Source organism: Siniperca chuatsi, linkage group LG2 (assembly GCF_020085105.1).
Source record: "Siniperca chuatsi isolate FFG_IHB_CAS linkage group LG2, ASM2008510v1, whole genome shotgun sequence".
Classification (NCBI taxonomy): domain Eukaryota; kingdom Metazoa; phylum Chordata; class Actinopteri; order Centrarchiformes; family Sinipercidae; genus Siniperca; species Siniperca chuatsi.
In genome coordinates, this window is record NC_058043.1 from 1133183 (window position 1) to 1152050 (window position 18868).

The following is an 18868-nucleotide window of genomic DNA, read 5'->3' on the forward strand; positions in this document are numbered from 1 at the left end:
TATTTCACACTGTAGCATACTGAAAGATAGATTTTCCAAAAGACTGATTCCAACCTTATCAGCATGGAACAAAGATATTTCACTTCTCTTCGAAAGTGAAGGCCACGTACAGTAGGCAATCTAAGTGCCCTTTCATACCGACAGTAGCACTGCGGCAAAAATCACAGGCTTCCAAATTCATTTTAATGAGACTCCTTCTGCACTGTCACAGCAGATAAAGTGCCTCGCAGACTGCGACCTGTAGCACTGTGCTAATCTCTGCAGCATCAAGACAAAGGACAAAACCACTGCTGCCTTCATGTGAACTTTTACATTCGGGCTCGTTCAGGGTCTAATGATGTTTCATAAACCTTCCATCTAGACTTGCTGGTTAACGTATCAATGTCTTTAACATTTCCTTATCTGAATATTACTTCCTGTCTGTGTATCTTGTTTTTAAGGTGCACATTCAGCCATGCTGGCTGCACAGGGATGGCTCAGACGGTCAGTTGGTCCTCCACGTTGGTCCAGACTGAAATATCTCAACAGTTATATGATGGATTGTCATGAAATTGTGTACAGACATTCATGGTCTCCAGAGGATAAACCCACTGACTTTAGTGATCCAATGACTTTTCGTCTAGCGCTGCCAGCAGCTTGACATGTATTATTATTATCTGTCGTTTCTGAAATGTGACTGTGGTGAACCCCTGACGCTCTCTCTAGCACCACCAGCAAGTCAAAGTTTCTCAAAATCTACTTCATGGATTGGCACAAAAAGGATAAATCCTAATAACTTTGGCTTTGATCAGGTCAACATGTTAACGTGTCCAAACACCTGCAGGGCCGATGACGTTCCCATCAGCTTTGTGTTTACTGCTAACTAGCTAATGTTAGCATGCTAACACGCTAAACTACGATGGTGAACATGGTGAACATTACGCTTGCTAAAAATCAGCATGTTAGCGTTACCATTGTGAGAATGCTAAAGTTAGCATTGAGCTCGAACTACAGCCTCACCGAGCCGCTAGCATAGCTGTAGACTCTCAGACATGTCAGCCTTTGTGTGTATTGGGGATGTGAACAAATACGAACACGTTATTCAGAAAAGAACAGGTGATGCACTCTGATGATGCGACAAACATCTGAGTTTTTGCAGCAATCTGTAACAGATGATTGGAGCATTTCATTACACCCATAATGTGTATGTGTGCAGTATATTTTAGACTGATGTCATGTGTGCCTCAGCATCCAGAGAGGAAGCTTTAGTTCCTAGATTACCAACATTTTACTGTAAACAAGCAAGAGTAGCTGAAGTCTGTAACCGCTAAAGCTCTGACAGCGTTCCTGTATTCATATGTAAGAGTGAAAAAGCTATAAACATAAACATAAAAAGCTACAGAGAGCAGTGGGAAGGATTTTGTGTCCATCAGTGCCTGAATGTGTGTTTGACAGCGAATATGTGTCATTTCCTCCCATATCTCCAGACTCCCAGCTCTTTTCTTCAAGACGCACTTATCTCTCGGTGTGTGTGCCCTACTGTCAAGATTATTCAAATTCAGCTCTGTTGGAGGAGGGGAAGAGGGGATATCAGGTGCCAATTACTGCTGTTCCCTGTCTTTCTGCACATAATTATACACAGATTATTCAACCTCCCGAATCTGAATGAAAACCCGTATCAGCCTCTAACTCATCCTCCCATGGGAGAGGGAAAAAGTTTGTGTGGGTTGTTGGAGTGCTGGTATTATTAACTGCATTTCAGCTGAAAAAGAAAAAAAGAGTTGTAAACACAGAATGCGTTGAACTGAAAACGGAAGAATAAAGGTGAGGTGGGCAGTGGATAAGATCTGGTACTGACATAATGTAACATGATGACCAATTCAGCCTGAATGAATTAATGTCATTAATGACTACTGAGCACAGTATCATGTTATGCTATTCTGAAGGTGTGTTCAGAAGAACATGATGCAAAATGCAAAGACAAACATAAAATGAAGGACCCCACTTCAAGAAAATAGCCGTTAGCTGCCTTTGGTGAATGAACACCGGCTGACACCAAATTGGTGCTGTAATGTGAAGTGGAAACTTGCTTTGTGTTCAGTCTGAATGCTCCTTCAGATGTTTAAAACATTATTGGAGTTTATTAGCTAAAAACCCGCCTTCGACAGTTGGTTCAGACTGCCTCGCGTGTCAGCGTGTTGATAAATGAACACGACCAATGTGAACGCTGAATTTCAGGCGATCTCCGGCGTGCGTTTCCAGCTGTTGGGGAGTTCTGCTACACATGTGAAACAAGTTGTGCGAAGCCTTCAGTGTCTCCAGAAGGAGCGGCGTGAAGTCTGATAAATGTCCTCAAGTGACGTCACTTGGGTTCATACCTGCCAACACTCCCGTTTCTCCCGGGTTTCTCCCGGGTTTCTCCCGGGTTTCTCCCGGGTTTCGCCCGGGTTTCATATCTCCCGGCGCCCTCCCGTTTTGTTGTTCCTCCCGGGAAGCTTCCGTAAATCGCATGGCCCTCAGACTTTATTATGAATACACAGATCCAAGTTTGGATGTTTGTCTGACATCACCTCAGTTGCCAGGTCGTCTATGAAACAACATGAATCAAGATGGCAGAAAGCTCGCCACTTTGAGCTTCCAAGGACAGTGTGGCGTCACGTGTTTTATACAGTCTGTGGTTACAGGAGTGACACGTTAAAGCTGTGTGTGAACACTCTTTCAAATGTGACTCACATGCCCAGAATTAACTACATTTGACTTCAGATAGCATCCCCATCAAGATCAAATGACTTATTGCTTTAAACATCGGCTTATAAGTGGTGTAAAACTGTGGCAGCGCGGCTCCGTAACTGGGACTACCACACCTGACTCGGAGCATTCAAGCAGTTTTCATATGTTCCTTTGGTTACCATCTGTGTTTATTATAAAAATGGCTCCATACGCTCGTCTCGGAACCAGACGAAAATGAAAAGACAATGTATTTGAATCTGGCTCATCAACTGTTGCATCCTGTCGCCCGTCTCTGCCGTTACTCTTCAACGAGCATGTCCCTTTAAAAGTCATAAACAATATAACCGAGGTGCTTTCACTTTCTGCCAATTTCTTCCCACACAATACTCGTCAGTCAGTAAAAGTAATTTTTGCTGCCAGTTTGAGTTTTTCACCACCTACTGTGTAATTTTACAAAATATCAAAAAAAGTGTGTGTGAACAGCAGGAGAGAAGAAGAATGGAGTGTTTGTTGAATCACTAAATACCACTTTATTTCTAAAAAAAGTAGTTTAGCGTGGGGTGACTTGAACAATAAGTGTTTACCTGAGTGATTGATGTTAACAAAGGCTGTCTATCAATCTTAAACTGCACAGATACCTCTGTGCCACAGTCTGCTCTCTGCAGTCTACAGAGGGACTCAGTAAAGAGATTTGTCATTTTGGTTAATGGTGGAAAATTGTTGAAGGAGGTACAGGTGTCATTTAGTGTTACTGCCTGTGTCATTTCCTTAAATCATTTTCTAATGTATACAGTACGTTAAAATAGCTACTACATTTTCATCATGTTTAAATGCAAACTTAATAGAAACAAACATCTAAATTTAAGATTTACGTCACATCACGTTTATAGAGGGGGTCTGTAGAACACGGCACATCTAACTCTCCACCAGCACCCCAAAGACACATTTCCTGCTTCGTCCAAATGGTACTGCAGCTGAACAATACATCAGTTTATAGAATAGAGATAACTGATAGAAACAAAACAAGTAAATACATCTTCCAGAAGTCTGACATACACTCTCAAAGGTTTTCTGCTCCGTTGGTTATCTTTCCTTTTCCGTCTTCAAAGGGATGAAGCTGCCATATACAGTATCAGCTAATCATGAAGAATGACTTCAGCAGGGAGTTAGAGACCAAGTACTCAAAAATATAAATATATAGAGATGTTAGTCAGTAATTTATTATGTTTAGACTCAGCTGCCTCTAGGGCATAAAGGTGATATTCAAACAGGAAAATACTGTGCGTCCACAGAATAAAAAACTGATAGATGATGAAAAACTAAATGGAAAAATAATCGTCTCTTCAGTGATGATATTTAGTATATTTAAGTATTCATAGAGAACTTTTCAAAACAGGAGTTACAAAGTACTCCACGGATACAAAGAGAGAGCAAAGAGACACGATTCAAATAATGCTAGCAGCTCTGTGAGGCTGCACGTAGGCACAGCGGTGCTTTGAGCTAAATGCTAACGTCAACATGCTAACATGCTCACAACGACAACGCTAACATGCTGATGTTTAGCAGGTATAATGTTTACCGTGTTCTCAATCTTAGCTTAGTGCGTTAGCATGCTAACATTAGCTAGTTAGCAGTGAACACAGAGTCCAGCTGAGGCTGATGGGAACGTCATCAGCTCTGCAGGTGTTTGGACCCGTTAACGTGTCGACCTGATGGTGGCGCTAGATGGAAAGTCAGAGGATCAGCAGAGTTATTACAGTTCATCCTGAGGGGAACCTCTCGGTGGCGCTAGAGGAGACGTCAGAGGATCACATCGTCCTTATGATTCATCCTCTGGGGACCATGAAGGTCTGTTCAAAATGTTGTTCCAAACCATCAACTAAATGTTGAGATATTTCAAAGAATGAGTGAAAGGTTCGACCTGATGGTGGCGCTAGATGGAAAGTCAGAGGATCAGCAGAGTTGTTTCAGTTCATCCTGAGGGGAGCATGAATATCTGAACAAATTTCGTGACAAGCCTTCAGACAGACCGCCCGGCGGAGCCATCCATTACAGCTGTTTTATACTATGATATGAAAGTTATATGTGAGCTGGTGAGTGTGTTTCTCTCTCTGTCTCTGTCTGTTGTTATTTCTCAGAACACACTCTTTTTCACTCCAGTATTTCTGTCCACAGCACAGTGTATCAGCTGAATCACACGCTGCAGACTCTTTGGACCAATCTCATCGTGCACTCTTCGCCCAAAGCACTGAACCTGAACAGGCTTTAACCGATGTCACCTGTGTGCTCAGTGTAAATGTCTGAAGGAAGGGGACAGCACTTTGTGGCATCAATAATGTGACCTGAGGCACTTTTATGAGGACAGTAAAGTGAGGCTTATATATCATATGGAGCTCTATGGACTTGGAGTGTGAGCTATCCATTCCCAGTTTACAAGAAAAACACTATGTAATGTAACGTTATCATGGCAGGCACATAGCCTGCCTCCCATAGTGCATGCTGCTAAGCTTTAGTATGTACATGTAAACATGCTTTCATGGTTTATGTTTTTATTTATTGATTTAAAAGATGTGAAACCAGATCTTAACATTCCTGCACTATGACTTGTGGGACATTCCCTCGGGCAGAGTCTGCAGCATCGTGGATTCATGCCTACAGATTTTACATTGGACAGGCCTGAGGACGTGGGCCTGGACCTTATGTTATCACTGCTATAATGCAATGCAGCCCAACATCTACACAAGGCCATCCTGTGATATAAGCATGTGATAATATATTGCTGACACAACCCGTCTCAAAATACATATTTACTGCGTCTCTGTCAGTGGCGCAGCGATATTTGTAGATATAGAAAAGCTTTTGATCTCTTAAAGCTGGATCGATACCGTTTTAATAATCAAATCTTGTTAAGGCCTATCAATATTCGTCAGTGGACTTAAAAATAATTCAGTTTTGTAACACAGAAACAGAGACGGGGGATTTCCTCAGTATCCTCTGCCAGCAGCACCAGCAGCCTGAAAGGGTTTCATTCTGTTTCCTGTCACTGACCTGCAGCCTGTGATTGCTGCTCACAGCACTGCAGACCTGTTGGCTCTGGTCCTCATCTCTTATGGGGATGTTAGTACAGTACAGTATACAGTACATGCAGTTTACATGAAAATGCTGCAGAGATCGACTGTCTGACTTTAGCCATCATGAAGGCAAATGTCAGTGACATCAGCTGCTCGAGACAGTCTGCAGTTCACAGACACAAAGGTACGACAGCATGTGCCTTTACTCTTCGCTGAGTTTATTCTGACTTTGCGTGCGCCTCAGATCGACATCACACCACATAATGACAACAAGTCCTCCAAATTAAACCACAGAACACTTTGTTTGTCATTGCCCTCCAGAACCCCACATACCCAGTACATGTTTTCTGATCCGACGCCTCCATCAGAAGGACAACAGAGTGTTTTCCGATCTTACACCGCTATGGTAAGGTTAGGTAAGGTTAGGGAACGATCATGTGGGTTGGTTACTTCATTAAGGTCCAGGGGCCTTCGTCGCCGTGTTTACAATGATAACTACTTCACTACGGGAACGATATTGGTCATGGTTAAAAGAAACCAACGTTTCCTCTTGGTAGGAAACAGGAAGTGTTTTGTTGACAACGTCACCTGACTTCCTCCTTTGCTCCCATCCTAATTGCTACGGCCACTAGAGGGCGCCGTCACCTGAACGAAACATGTTTCTGGGAATCTGCAGGAAGGACTGATGCTGCTGCACGTCTTCAGAGGACAGTCTCCATAATGAACACTATACCTTTTCCACATGTTGTTGATTTGTTTTCCATCGTCACGCCCACATCATACTTTCCTCCTCCACATGGGTGCAAAGGTGCGACTGTACCCACGGACTGTACGCCCAGACAGACGTACAGACACGTCCGAGTGTGCAAACACCAAATTTAGTATAAACAGAACGGTGTGCACGTGCACGTCCATTTTTTAAATGATTATTTTTACTATACCTGGGCATTCACAATCAACAAAAGGAAAAGAGACGGAGTGTCACTCTCCTGTGCTTTCCTCTGTCTGTGATTAGGACTCATTGGACAGTGGTGACTTCAAAAACCACCAGGAAGAAGCACTGTCACCTGAGCTGAAGTGGTTTGAAAATAATCAGAGATGTTGATGAAAGTCTTGTGAGGTGTGTGTGAAGGTCCCTGTTGTTGCCCCCACGTCCACACAGTGAAAAACTGCCAAATGCTCCTGATGCCAGGCAACAGCTGGAACAGACCATTGTCTTTGCATTATGTTGACACAGTTTTCAAATGAATCTCCGGCAAATGATGCAACAGTCCACAAATCGTGCAGGAAAACTCCACGTTCAAATAATACAACTGTGATATTGACGTGTTTCTTCTCCACAAACATGAGTGGTTTGAGTTTGTTGTTGAGTTCCCTCCTGAGATCTTAGCTGGAGGTGAAGGGTCAGAGAAAAGGATTTCTTTAAATCCCTTATAGAAAACTCTGCTTAAGGTTAGTTGGTTTAAATGTCAAAATGTGACATCCCAAAAGCTTCCGTCTTTACCTAAGAAAAAAAAATGGATCTCACTCGAGACAGCCCGCTGAAGGCTATCCAAACATGAAAACATAATCCAAGGAAGCAGAAACAGCTGATTCTGATATACCAGCGTTATATTTGCATGAGCAGCAATGAGCCAATTCATCATGAACGCTCGATAAATTCAAATGTAAATTTTAATGAATAAACAGCAGATTAAAATACAATATTTCCACTAGTATTGTCCAGTTTGTAAAATAGGAGTCATTGAGTATGACACTAAATGTCACCTCCATTCTCCGGCTGCTCTATGAAGCTTAAAATGCAATTTGAAAAATAATCACATCATTGTGCGATCTCACAGCAGTGCTGGTGATTACAGCGGCTCTCAGAAAGTCAACAAAGAGGCAGTCAGGAGCTGCCCGGCCATTCGCACCAAGAAAGGGATGCTCACAAGACGAAGAGCAGCTTTTGTTGTGTTTGCTGATTGAAAGGAGCTCTGTGGGGGAAGCTCTCCACATTTTCTAATCCTTTTTGTCCATTTACCTTCGGAACCAGCAGGTAGACTGATGAAAATATTTCCTGTTGGTCTCAGTTATTAAAGCATTGCAATGTGTTTGTCTCACATACACACACACACAAACACACATTCAATATCTTTCTCAAGGACACTTGTGGACAGGAGGAGCCAGGGGATCGAACCACCAACCCTGCAACCTCGAGCAGCTACAGCAGTGAAACGCTGCTCTGACAGTGATGCTTCAGTAATAATCTCATAATGTCAGACAGAATCAGAATCAGTCACAGGAGACATTTTACTGCACAACCAGTACTTTTACTGCATGAAGCTGAAAATACTTCGAGTGACGTAGGATTCTGAATGAAGGATTTTTTCTTTCAGTTTGTGGTATCAGTGTTTGTGCTTAAGTAAAGGATCTTAATACTTCTTCTACCACTGCTGCCCTTTGGTTTGGACAAATTGTAAGTCCCACCAGTTTAACTCCATTGAACCATTTCCACAGCAGGACACATAATCACCACCGACTTTCTACGTTTGTCAAACGAGTCATAATGAGAAAATTGTAATCACAAATTTGACTGTAAATCAGCTGCTTCTGCGTCTGCTCACCTGCCGACTGCGCTGACCTTTAACGACGACCCGGCGTGATGTGTGATGGTCCTTTGATTAAAAGGAACAAGAGAAACATGATTAATTTGCCACCCAGAGAGAGAGAGGCCGAGAGAGAGATGCAGGCTGAGATAATGCAGGAAGGAGTATTGATAGGGACAAGTAAACACGGAGATCAAAGTCGAAGCGGGGAAATTAGCATACAGAAAGGGCACCAAAACATCGATATCCCCTCCCAGAGGTCATGACGCAAGTTCATGGCAGGCGACGTTAAACGACATCACTTCACACTTGATTACTGATGGAAACTGTCATCCCTTTATAAGCAGCAACAACAACAACACTAATAAGTAAATGATAATACTATACGACACACGTTACCTTCATAATGTATTCATAATGTTGTGTTTTAGCTTCGCCCAGCTGTTTGTCACAGTGTCCTTCTGGTCTTTGGTCTCACCAACAGTTTTAGCGTCTTCAGTCTTTTCATATTACTTAAAACAGCAAAAGTAAAATAATGAAGCTAATAATTTGGATGGAGTTCAGTCTTTTCATGGATGGTATTCTAGCAGCTCTGTGAGGCTGCACAGTGCTGCTTTGCCCTAAATGCTAACATGCTGATGTTTAGCAGGTATAATGTTCACCATCTTAGCTTAGCGTGTTAGCGTGCTAACATTAGCTGGTTAGCAGTGAACACAGAGCACAGCTGAGGCTGATGGGAGCGTCAGCAGCTCTGCAGGTGTTTGGTCAGAAACCAAAGTGTCGGACACGTTAACATGTCGACCTGATGGTGGCGCTAGATGGAAAGTTAAAACCTTTGTTTCAAATCTTAGTTAAATCAAAGTTAAAGTTGGAAAAAACATCTTCAGTTATTAAGAGTTTAACTGTCAAAAAAATCTGTAATCTGCTCCATCAGGATTGTGTGGGTGTGGTTTGATCAGATTTGATTGACAGGCGGCAGCAGCTGTCATCAGATTGTGATTAAAAGAATGCAAAACGTATGTGTGTAACGTAAAATGTATGTGTGACATCGCCTTTTTCCATCTAAGCCCTGCCCATTTCAAATCAGCGAGAGGAGAAAATCTCTCATCTGACTCAAACTAAACCGTTTGAACTTTGGCAGAAAACAGTGTTCTCGTGTAGGAACGCATCGCGTATAGCTAGAAGCTGATTGAGAAAATAGGTTTTCAGGACCTTCAAGGGATCAAAACAAAGTTACCGTTTGTCCTGAGGGGAACATGTCTGAACCACATTTCATTGTAACCCATCTAATAGCTGTTGAGACGTTTCAGTGTGGACCAAAGTGACTGACGGACTGACAGACTTCACCTTCCACAGAGCCGTGCTGCTAACATGGCTAAAAAGAGATTGTGACATTTTGGGTTATTTTTGGATGACCTATTATAAGCAAAAAGTTGATATTCTTAACAGCGGACCCATTTCAAAATGGGTTAATTGGCAATACATAATTCTGCTGGGATTCAAACCAGTTCTCACTGGGTCATATATTTTGCAGTGGCTCAGTATGTACACTCTCAGTTTACCTCATGACAGGCTCCAGTCTGCTTAAATCAGTGCGACACTACATGTAGCACCTGAGACCCGGACAAGGGTCGTACCTTGTCTGTGTACATGAGATGACTGGACTGTATGTAATCCCCCATAATCCACGTGCTTTTCCGTGGCGAGGGGCTGATTTGAGATGTTGAGTCATCTGTGCAATATTAAGGAGTTTATGCTACATGTCCACGTGAAATCCCTAAGCCCCTGCAGTAATTAGCAATACATGCTCATCGGGGATTTTAATTCCACAGGAATCCACCACGGCCCGCTTCCTGCAAATGGTGTTTAAGAGACAAGAGTCTCTTATTAATCCGCACACGTGGAGTGCGACTGTCTTCTGTGGCACATAATATTTAATATGCTTAAGACCACACGTCCAAAAATAAGAGTAGTGTATTTGCATGTTCACATTTGTTTCTGTTTTCACGCAAAAACGGCCCCAGTGCAGTCACTGACAGTTCAACGTACGCCGCGCGTTCAAACATTAACATCAGCATGTTACGTTAATGCTCCTGGTTGTGAATGACACATGGTCTTAAGGTAATGCAAAGTCTCCAACCTAAACACCGACATACGCTGGTCAGCGCCTACTGAAATGACCCAGAAGAGCTTTCACCTTTGACCCCACCGGCAGCAGAAATGCCGCACGTCTCCCCTGCAGGTTTAATCTCGTCCACCACGTTCTTTTCAATGCAGCTGAAACATGACAGGTAAGTAGCCAGTAAACGGTGTTAAAACTATTTGGGACTAAGCAAATAGCCAGTACATTTCACGTTTGAGTTAGATGTGGTTTTTTAAATCTGTATTTTACCCTTATGTTTAGTCACTTTAGTTATGAATAACATTATAAGAGCTAACTTAGCCCACAGTTATCTTCGGCAAAGTTAACATTATCATGGCTATGTGACAATAAACCTATGATTATCTCTTTTTCATGATGACTAATTGAAGGATTGTATCAGGTCAGAAAGCTAGAAAACCGCAAGGATGTAATCAGGACAGGTAACGTTGGTTAACGTTACGTAAGTCTGAGCACTCGCATTCACATTAATGAGTATTTAAATGGTTTATTAGAAAGGCAAATAATAAAAGAGTGGAGTGGACCAGAGGGGAAGATAAACGATTTACAGGTGCAAAGCCAGGAACAGAAAGACAGGACTTCTGTAACTCATCAGATTCTGTGACCTGATTTCCAGCCACTGCAAACATTTTTATCACTCTACTGTGATCGCTATCAACCACATCCTCTGACCCTGTGATATTCAGATTAGGTCACAAATTTCAAAACAGATCTCAAAGTCTGGACCTCGATCAGCCACTGCCGAGGCTCCATTCGCCGCAGACCAGATCTGTGGGCCAGGATTCGTTCGGGGCAAGTCCTCGACAGTCCGGTGTATAGTTGTAGAGTAGGTGTTTAGCAGCAGGAGTCTAATGAAAAGCCCCAATTGAGTTGCATTATGGGAAGTGTAGGAACAAGCATTTGTGGAGCTTTAAAAGTCAGGATTTCTCGGCCTCTGCTGCTTTCAGTTTGGTCGATCTGTTTCTCACAAATCTAAAACTAAAGCACAATATTAAATAGCTAGAGTGAAGCTATATATTGTTTATATTGTGTAATAAACTACGTATGTTTTTGTCTCCATTGATAAAACCTAAATCGATACTTACTTTATGTAGCCTAAAACATGCTGCATGTAATATCGATCTTATAAAAACCGTGAGGTGTATATTTGTATCGTATCTTAGGACGCATCACAACATTTAGTTATAATTCGTGTCACTAACTTCTGCCGATGTAAACGTTTCCTGTTTCCTTTCCTGTGAGCAACACTTTCCACTGGAGAGGTAGAAGACTGCGTTTCTGTAGTAAAACTCTGTGTGAGTGCTCTGCAACACGTTTCTCAGATAAATATATAACACAAAATTCACTTGATAGGAATGCTTCACATGTGAGATTAAAAGGAGATTAAAAAAAATCCCTTCAGTATTATCTTTGCAGTCTGTAATGTTACCCTGCGGTTATTTGGGTCGTCCCATGTATCAGATATCGATTCTTTGCAGCCAAACAAATGTCAGCCATTGACTTCTGCTGAGAAATACTTAATTTTACCACCATAAAAAGGTCAATTTCACAGTAATAGCCTCAACCAGAGAAGGTTTGGGAGCAATGCATTTTAAATTATTGACATATCATTCTAATGCAGAGGTTCTGTGCGGAAATATAAGCACTTGGGAATCACCTGTGGCTCACGTCATGGAGAGTCTCATATTCAGTCAATGGGCTCTATTTACTGACGCACCGCTGTAGGCCAGACACCTAACACACCTGCTGTGTGCATTCATATAGGCACTGTGCGCCAAAGGGTCAGTGTGTGGTGGTTCTCCTGTTAGCCAGTCACCAGTGCGTCTCATGCAGCCCCATGATGTGCAGAAACCAGGAGGACACTGAGGAGTTTGCTGCTCGTCTCCTAGAAATTACATTTATATGCCACTAGCTTGCAACAACAAATGTTTTTGAGGAAATACTGTTAATTAAAACGTGTCATGGAAATCGCAAAATGTTGATACTGAATGTTTCCGTTAAATGTTCACTGACAACTTATTTCACTTGTTCTCAACCTTGCAATACAATATCCACTCATAGCAAATAAAGCATGATTCAGCTTTTTTATGGCTATGTTTAGCTCACACAGCTCTCGGTAAAGGCTGGGGGAAAGATCGTGGTCTTAATACAGGAAACGTCAACAGTGACTTGGGACACGACATGCAACCAAAACCACGATCTTCCCCTAACCTTAACCAAAGTGTAAAAGATAAATCAAAAATGCTACTGGGTAAGAAAACAGGACATCCTTCTCTTTAGCACATTAAAAGGATGGAGAGACTAAGGAATCCACATGGGTATGAGTGTACAGCACGATGCTTCAAATGCATAATTAAAAATCTGAAAGGTTTCGCTGCTGTCTTCCATTTCCTCACAATGACACAGAATGCATTAGCAGTGCACTGCTGCTAACTGTATTCAAGCTTTAAATGCTCATCTGGGAAGGTTTTAACGAGAGCCGGATCAGCATGCACAGCGCACGCTGAAAGCAACGAAAAGCACCTCTGAAGCAGGCTGCAGGTGCACTGCCTTGCTCAAGGGCAGAACAGAGCTCAGTCTTGTGTTTCCACAGTTTGCTGTCGAACCCAAATAATACCATTGGCAGGAAACAAAATTACGTTTCTGAAATACAGTTTTATTTTATTGCAAAGTGTTAGTCGTTCTTTTTGCAGTGCAGCAAACAGTTTAATCAGACATCTTCTTCACTGCACTTGCTCAAGGGCACCCTGAGCAAGATATATCACAGAGAGGATATCACACAGCAATTCCTCTTCCCTGTGTTTGTGTCGGGATGTGGCAGCGAATTTAAAGGTTTGGTCTCATTTTCACTTCTGGTGCGATGCCAGTAACGTGGTCTGCACATGAGTAAAATCCGCCACTGAAACGGTCTATGAGGATACTGTCCTGCCTTCGCTGTCAGGGTTTGGGAAGCAGGCGGGCCAACAGCTCAGCAGAGTTCCATCATCCATCGCGTGGCAGTGACACCGAGCCAGATGGTGCTGGTCTCTAAAGCGCTGTGCTGAGCTGACGAATGGGACATGAAAACACAACACTTCCCGTCCCTCTACATCCACGTCAGTCAAAAAAAGAGCAAGAAGTGAGGTGAAGAAATCTAATTCTAATTACATCTAATCAGTGTAAGGCAAACGAGGTTAGGAAATTCTCTTAAGTTCACATTTGCCGCACCTTCCCTTTTTGGGCTGTAACATCTGTCAAAAGGACGATAATGATAATATGCCAACATCACAAAACACCACAATAACCATCACTCATGTTTAATTCAGAATTTCCATAAACATTGTTTGTGGACTAAAGCGATGCTTAAGGCATAGCATTGTTTTTCCATTCTCTTTAGTGCAATTGGTGAGAATTTCTTTTTTTGACCAGTTACCAGATTGAAAATCGCAGATATCTGAACTCTTTTTCTCCTCTAAAAGAACTTTTTGCTGATTAAAAGACACAGTATGTTTCTGGTAAACGAATGTGGGAGTGAGGAGGTGGGTTAACTGTAAACACAGTCTCACTGTGCAGTAAAATGGAAAATATTCATACTTTCCTCTCAGCTTTATCATTCATTTGCTTTATCATTAAAGGAAAACAAAGTGTCATGTGTGTAATCATCAACACTGATAGGAATAAGATTTATAGTGCGGTGCTTCAGCTTTATAACACTTGTCTTTGTCCTTTCATTTGGTAATTAATGCTTCTTCCCTGCTTCAAATCCCTGGTAAATATGAAAAACACCCACCCGTAGCACACTGAGAAGCACTGAAAGCCACAGTGGGGGAAATGAAATAAGCCTTAGGTAGGAGCGCACAGAGGCGGGGGCACGTCACCGCTATTCACACAATTCATTTGACTTATTCAGAATAATCCTACATGGGAGGGCACTCGTTCCAACATTTAAATACAATATTAGAAAGACAGAGTGATAATCATCTGGTTAGAATACCACGGCTGCTGCTGCTGATTAGAGCTTCTGTGTTCGTTCGGTACATGGGAGAAGAAAAGCAGCAGGAGAAAGAAGTGTGCAGGTCCCAGTTGTTCCATTCAGAGTGAGTTCCCTGAATGTCTCTGCAGTGTGCCAAGAAATTACCGTTTGGCTCGCAGGTACACTGTTAAGAATTGAGGTCATTATGGTCCTCCAAGACATGTGACACTGAAGACAAAACCTATGACAAATCTGCTAAATGGTGTACAGTTACCGAGCCATATCATAGTCAGGGCCTGTGGAACGATGAGAGAAATCATTACCCTGCACATACTAGCTTTGTTTTGAGATTATTAAGTCTACACACACCAGGAATGCAACTACGTACAATTTACTCAAGTACTGTACTTATGAGGTACTTTACTCGAGCATTGAGTTATGCTTCTTGTGCTGCACTACATTTCAGATATATATATAGTACTTTTTACTCTACTCTGCTGCCTGTATCTGTTAGCTGTGGTTCTAAAGTTCAGTCAAAGATGCTTAATGCCAAGGAATTGACCAGTAATAGCAAAAAATGCAGGATATCATTTCATACGTGACTCACCAAATGCATCATAAAGACACAAGGAACAGTCAGTGCACAGTAGCATGAATGAAAAACAATGGGTGCGGGTGTTTTGACGAGGGTCACATGCCGCCCGTGTGTGCTGCCCTTTTACACTGTGCGATTTTAGGTAGTCTGAGAAAAACGTTGACAACCGTGAGAGAAACGTGGTCAAATCGTTGGTCGTCAATCCAAAACGGTGATCCTAGATCTCACGGAGACACATTTTAGGACCAAATTCTCACAATGTGACTGTTGCTCTGACCCACGACCGCAAACCAACCACTCTTTACTCTACTTCAGTCCCCCCCGTTTGAAAAAACCGCCACACCTTGGATGCACCTAAGGTAGAAAAAACATGATGCTCTGAACGAGGACGTGTACGAGGATATCGGCTCAGGTGGTGCCTTTCTTCTCAACATTACACCTCCAGGTGATGCTCCTCCTGCAGGATGTGAATGGGAGTCTGTCAGAGAGGTGGCTGAGGGAAAGTACTGCTGCCTGTCACTTAATGTGCTATGGTTTGTGATCAGGAGCTAAGTCCCAGTGAAATGAAATGACAGCTGTGAGCCAATGTGACATTCAAGATGGTACGCTTGTGACTGGACAGATACCAGTTGGAATCCGCAGACTGATCTGGGAGAGGAAATTGAAGTTAGTGATAGTTTTTTCTGACCTTGAGGAAGTCACTTAACTTTCAGTCAGTCACAGTGGGTTTGAGCGGTTGCCAAAGCTATTATAATACAGTTGGAGACAGTGGTTTTGTCAAAAATTGTTAGTTTGATGAAAACACTGGGAAAGACTGAGACTGAGCATTATCCAGATACACAAGACCCAGAGTAAACTGGATCCAGAGACTGCTGGACCAAAAATAAAGATCTTCTTTACAATGAATGAAAATGACACTTTTCTCCTTTGGCAGCACTGGGGAAGCTTAAAGGTGGGGTATGTGATTCTGCAGAAATCCAATGCCATGACAAATATTATGATATAGAGCGAACAACGACACAGCTAGTACTGTAACTAACGTAATGTCCCTACAGTTGCTGCTGTGAAGCTAACAGCCAGAGAGGCGGTTTCCCAGAGCCAGCACAGCAGCTCCAGACAGCGACGCTCACAACTCTCCTGCTGCTATAGCTAACATCACAACAGCAGCAGATCTTGGCAAACTAGAGAGTCAGCTGAATGTCCGTGGGCAAGTCGTTTAACGTCACCTGACACACATCATGGCTGGAACAGCGTTGTGCGGCTCGGTTCGAGCCTCTTTGTGTATTTCCCGTTCACAGAGTACAAACACCGGAGGGTTTTTCAGCGCTCACACTGAACGCACAGCTAGCGGACCGAGAGGAGATATTCGCTGAATCTGGCAAAAAGACGTGTAGTGGATTAGAATCGCTGACCCCATCTTTAATGGGAAATGTATGAAAAAGACCAACTTGAAAAACATCAGATATCGCCTGTATGAAAGGCTTAAATGCAGGCCAAAGAAAGGTTAATTAAATAATGAAATAAAATAAATTAATGAATCAATAACAACAACAAAAATAAATAAATACTGTGGGCCTAGACTGGCTCCTCGGGGAAATCAGTGTAGCGTAAGGCTAAAAAGAGGCTAAAAAGACAATGAGAGTTTCCAGATGTGTCTTGGGGGTCGAGGAAAGTAAGATGAATATGTTTTGAAGGTAACCAAGAAGGGTGACCCCAACTAAGGCTAAAGACCAGTTTCTAGAATAGTGTATATACGTTAAGCTTTTCTTGGTTCTGTGAGTATTCCTTGTAATGCCCGTCAGCTGAACTGAAGATCGACTCGTGACTCTGTGTGTGTCCTGTCTTGTCATCTCTCAGCAAAGAATCTTACCCATCAAGAGGTATTTGTCACACAATCGCAATACGTAAGCAAATGGATTCACCATCACTACTCACCATCCAGTTTGAATAAAACCGTATTACTCTACTACATGCTGTGGTGATTCAAACCACACAGCAAAGCATACATTCAAAATGGCTGCTGTGCTACTCAGCTCCCCCCTTAAGCAAAAAGCCCCTCAAGAAAAATAAAACACACAAAAAATGACCCAGACAATGAATTAATACGTAAATAAGTTAAGAAGAGAGGAACAAAACAACCCATTAATAAATATGGGAACAGTGCTTTTCTAGCAGTTGGGCCCTCGGTTGTTTGAACACTAAGAAAAAGCTAAAGCACATTAAAATAAAAAAAGAAACATTACAATATTTTACACAATATGCAATATAAAATACATCTACCTTACTGTGTATTGATAACATTTATTAATTAAACATGTGTTTAATTACCTTGAACAGTAGACTTTGGCTGACATGAGGCGTCCATGTTTGTCCTGTATTCTCAAGCACCAAGTTGGAAACATCTGCGCTTTCAGAAAAGTCCAAGTTTCCTGGTCGTAATTATGACTTTGACTGATTACAAGTCGGAAACTCATACTAATAATAATAACTCCAACGTGACGTGAACGCTGATGTGCCGAAGCAGTCACTCCAACTTTTAGTCCCTCACCAAACATGATGAGTCTAAATGTACAAAATGTTTCATTTAAAATTGACTAAGTGCAATATTTCTTGGTTTTAAATTCAGTCTTAAAAATCATGCAGTTAAACATTTAAAACATTTAAAAGGAGTCTAACAAACAAACACCAAACAAAGGCTCAGCTGCTGTTTCTCAGGTGTCCCCATGTAGAAAGAAGGGCCCAGGTGAGCTTTCTGCCCCTTTTTATAAACTCCGCCCCCTTCCCTGGGTCATAGTGCTAGACCTCCCATTACCTTCCCGTCCACCTACAAAAGAAAGCAGCATACTGGGGCTGGAGCTGTTCAAAACCACCGTTCCTCCAAGCATCTGCTAATATGCTGACGTCATCCCAGAGGAACAAAGTTAGTATGAAAGTTAGATTTTCAGTGATTTAATTTCTACTGTTCTAATTTAATCTGCGCAATTTTAATCTCTCGTCTGAAGATCTCTTCCGTCTTTGAGTTCAGCGAGAAGAAAAAGTGAGAACATAAAAGAGCACAGTGGTGACACATTTATTAATATGATGAACTGCTTTTGGACGGGACATCTTGTACTGCGTCGTACAAGAAAAGTATGATTTATGATTGCATCAGATTTCACTGTCAAAAAACAAAAGTGGGGGAATTATCAGCATTTGAGAATCTCTGTAATACAAATTAATGATCACATCACACAGTGAGCCCAGTCGGACCTCGCTGAATTACATTCCTTAACGGGCTATTTTGAAACGTTAATCAATTTATGACAAAGCCATAACTCAGTGCAGTGCCGAAAAAAAAAAAAAACATGTCTCATCCTCCTGCCATAATCCTTCAAACAGGACAAATCACCAGGGAAACACTTTTATTTTCACCTTAATAATGAACAAGACAAGCTCATCTTCCCGTGCTTTATCTTTTACTTATTGGCTCATTTAAAGGTGAAGATGTGAGTAATACTTCAACGGAGGAGGCTTTTACTCATTTCCACTGGTGGATGAAGGATTAGCATTCACATACATTTACTTAAATAAAGAATGTACTTAGGTAAGTTTATCCGGTGTTGATCTGGGCTCGTCATCAAGGCCTTGGCAGCGTCTCCCAGGCCTCCTTGCCGAGCTGTGGACGCCTCATCGGGAAGGTTGTTAAAAGTGGATGACCCCCCTAAAGTGTCCCATCCAAAGTGTCTTGCTGTGGGCTCCTCCAAGTCCGACACATTTACATCCCAAAGACTCAAACGATACTGCTGCAAAATT

At 42.2% G+C, this 18868-nt stretch overlaps 1 protein-coding gene across 4 annotated transcripts in view; it reads right to left on the reverse strand.

Moving 5' to 3' along the window:
* The window catches only part of LOC122886169 (metabotropic glutamate receptor 7), a 278435-nt gene extending 260614 nt beyond the window's left edge, over positions 1–17821 (reverse strand). For 3 of the 4 annotated variants that reach the window (XM_044218171.1, XM_044218166.1, XM_044218168.1), the window contains exon 1: positions 17405–17820. The gene's annotated coding sequence lies outside the window, so the exon portion shown is untranslated. Of the gene's footprint in view, positions 1–17404 lie in introns of all 4 variants that reach the window. The other variant, XM_044218169.1, reaches the window with a different exon arrangement.
* Positions 17822–18868: the final 1047 nt, after the last annotated feature.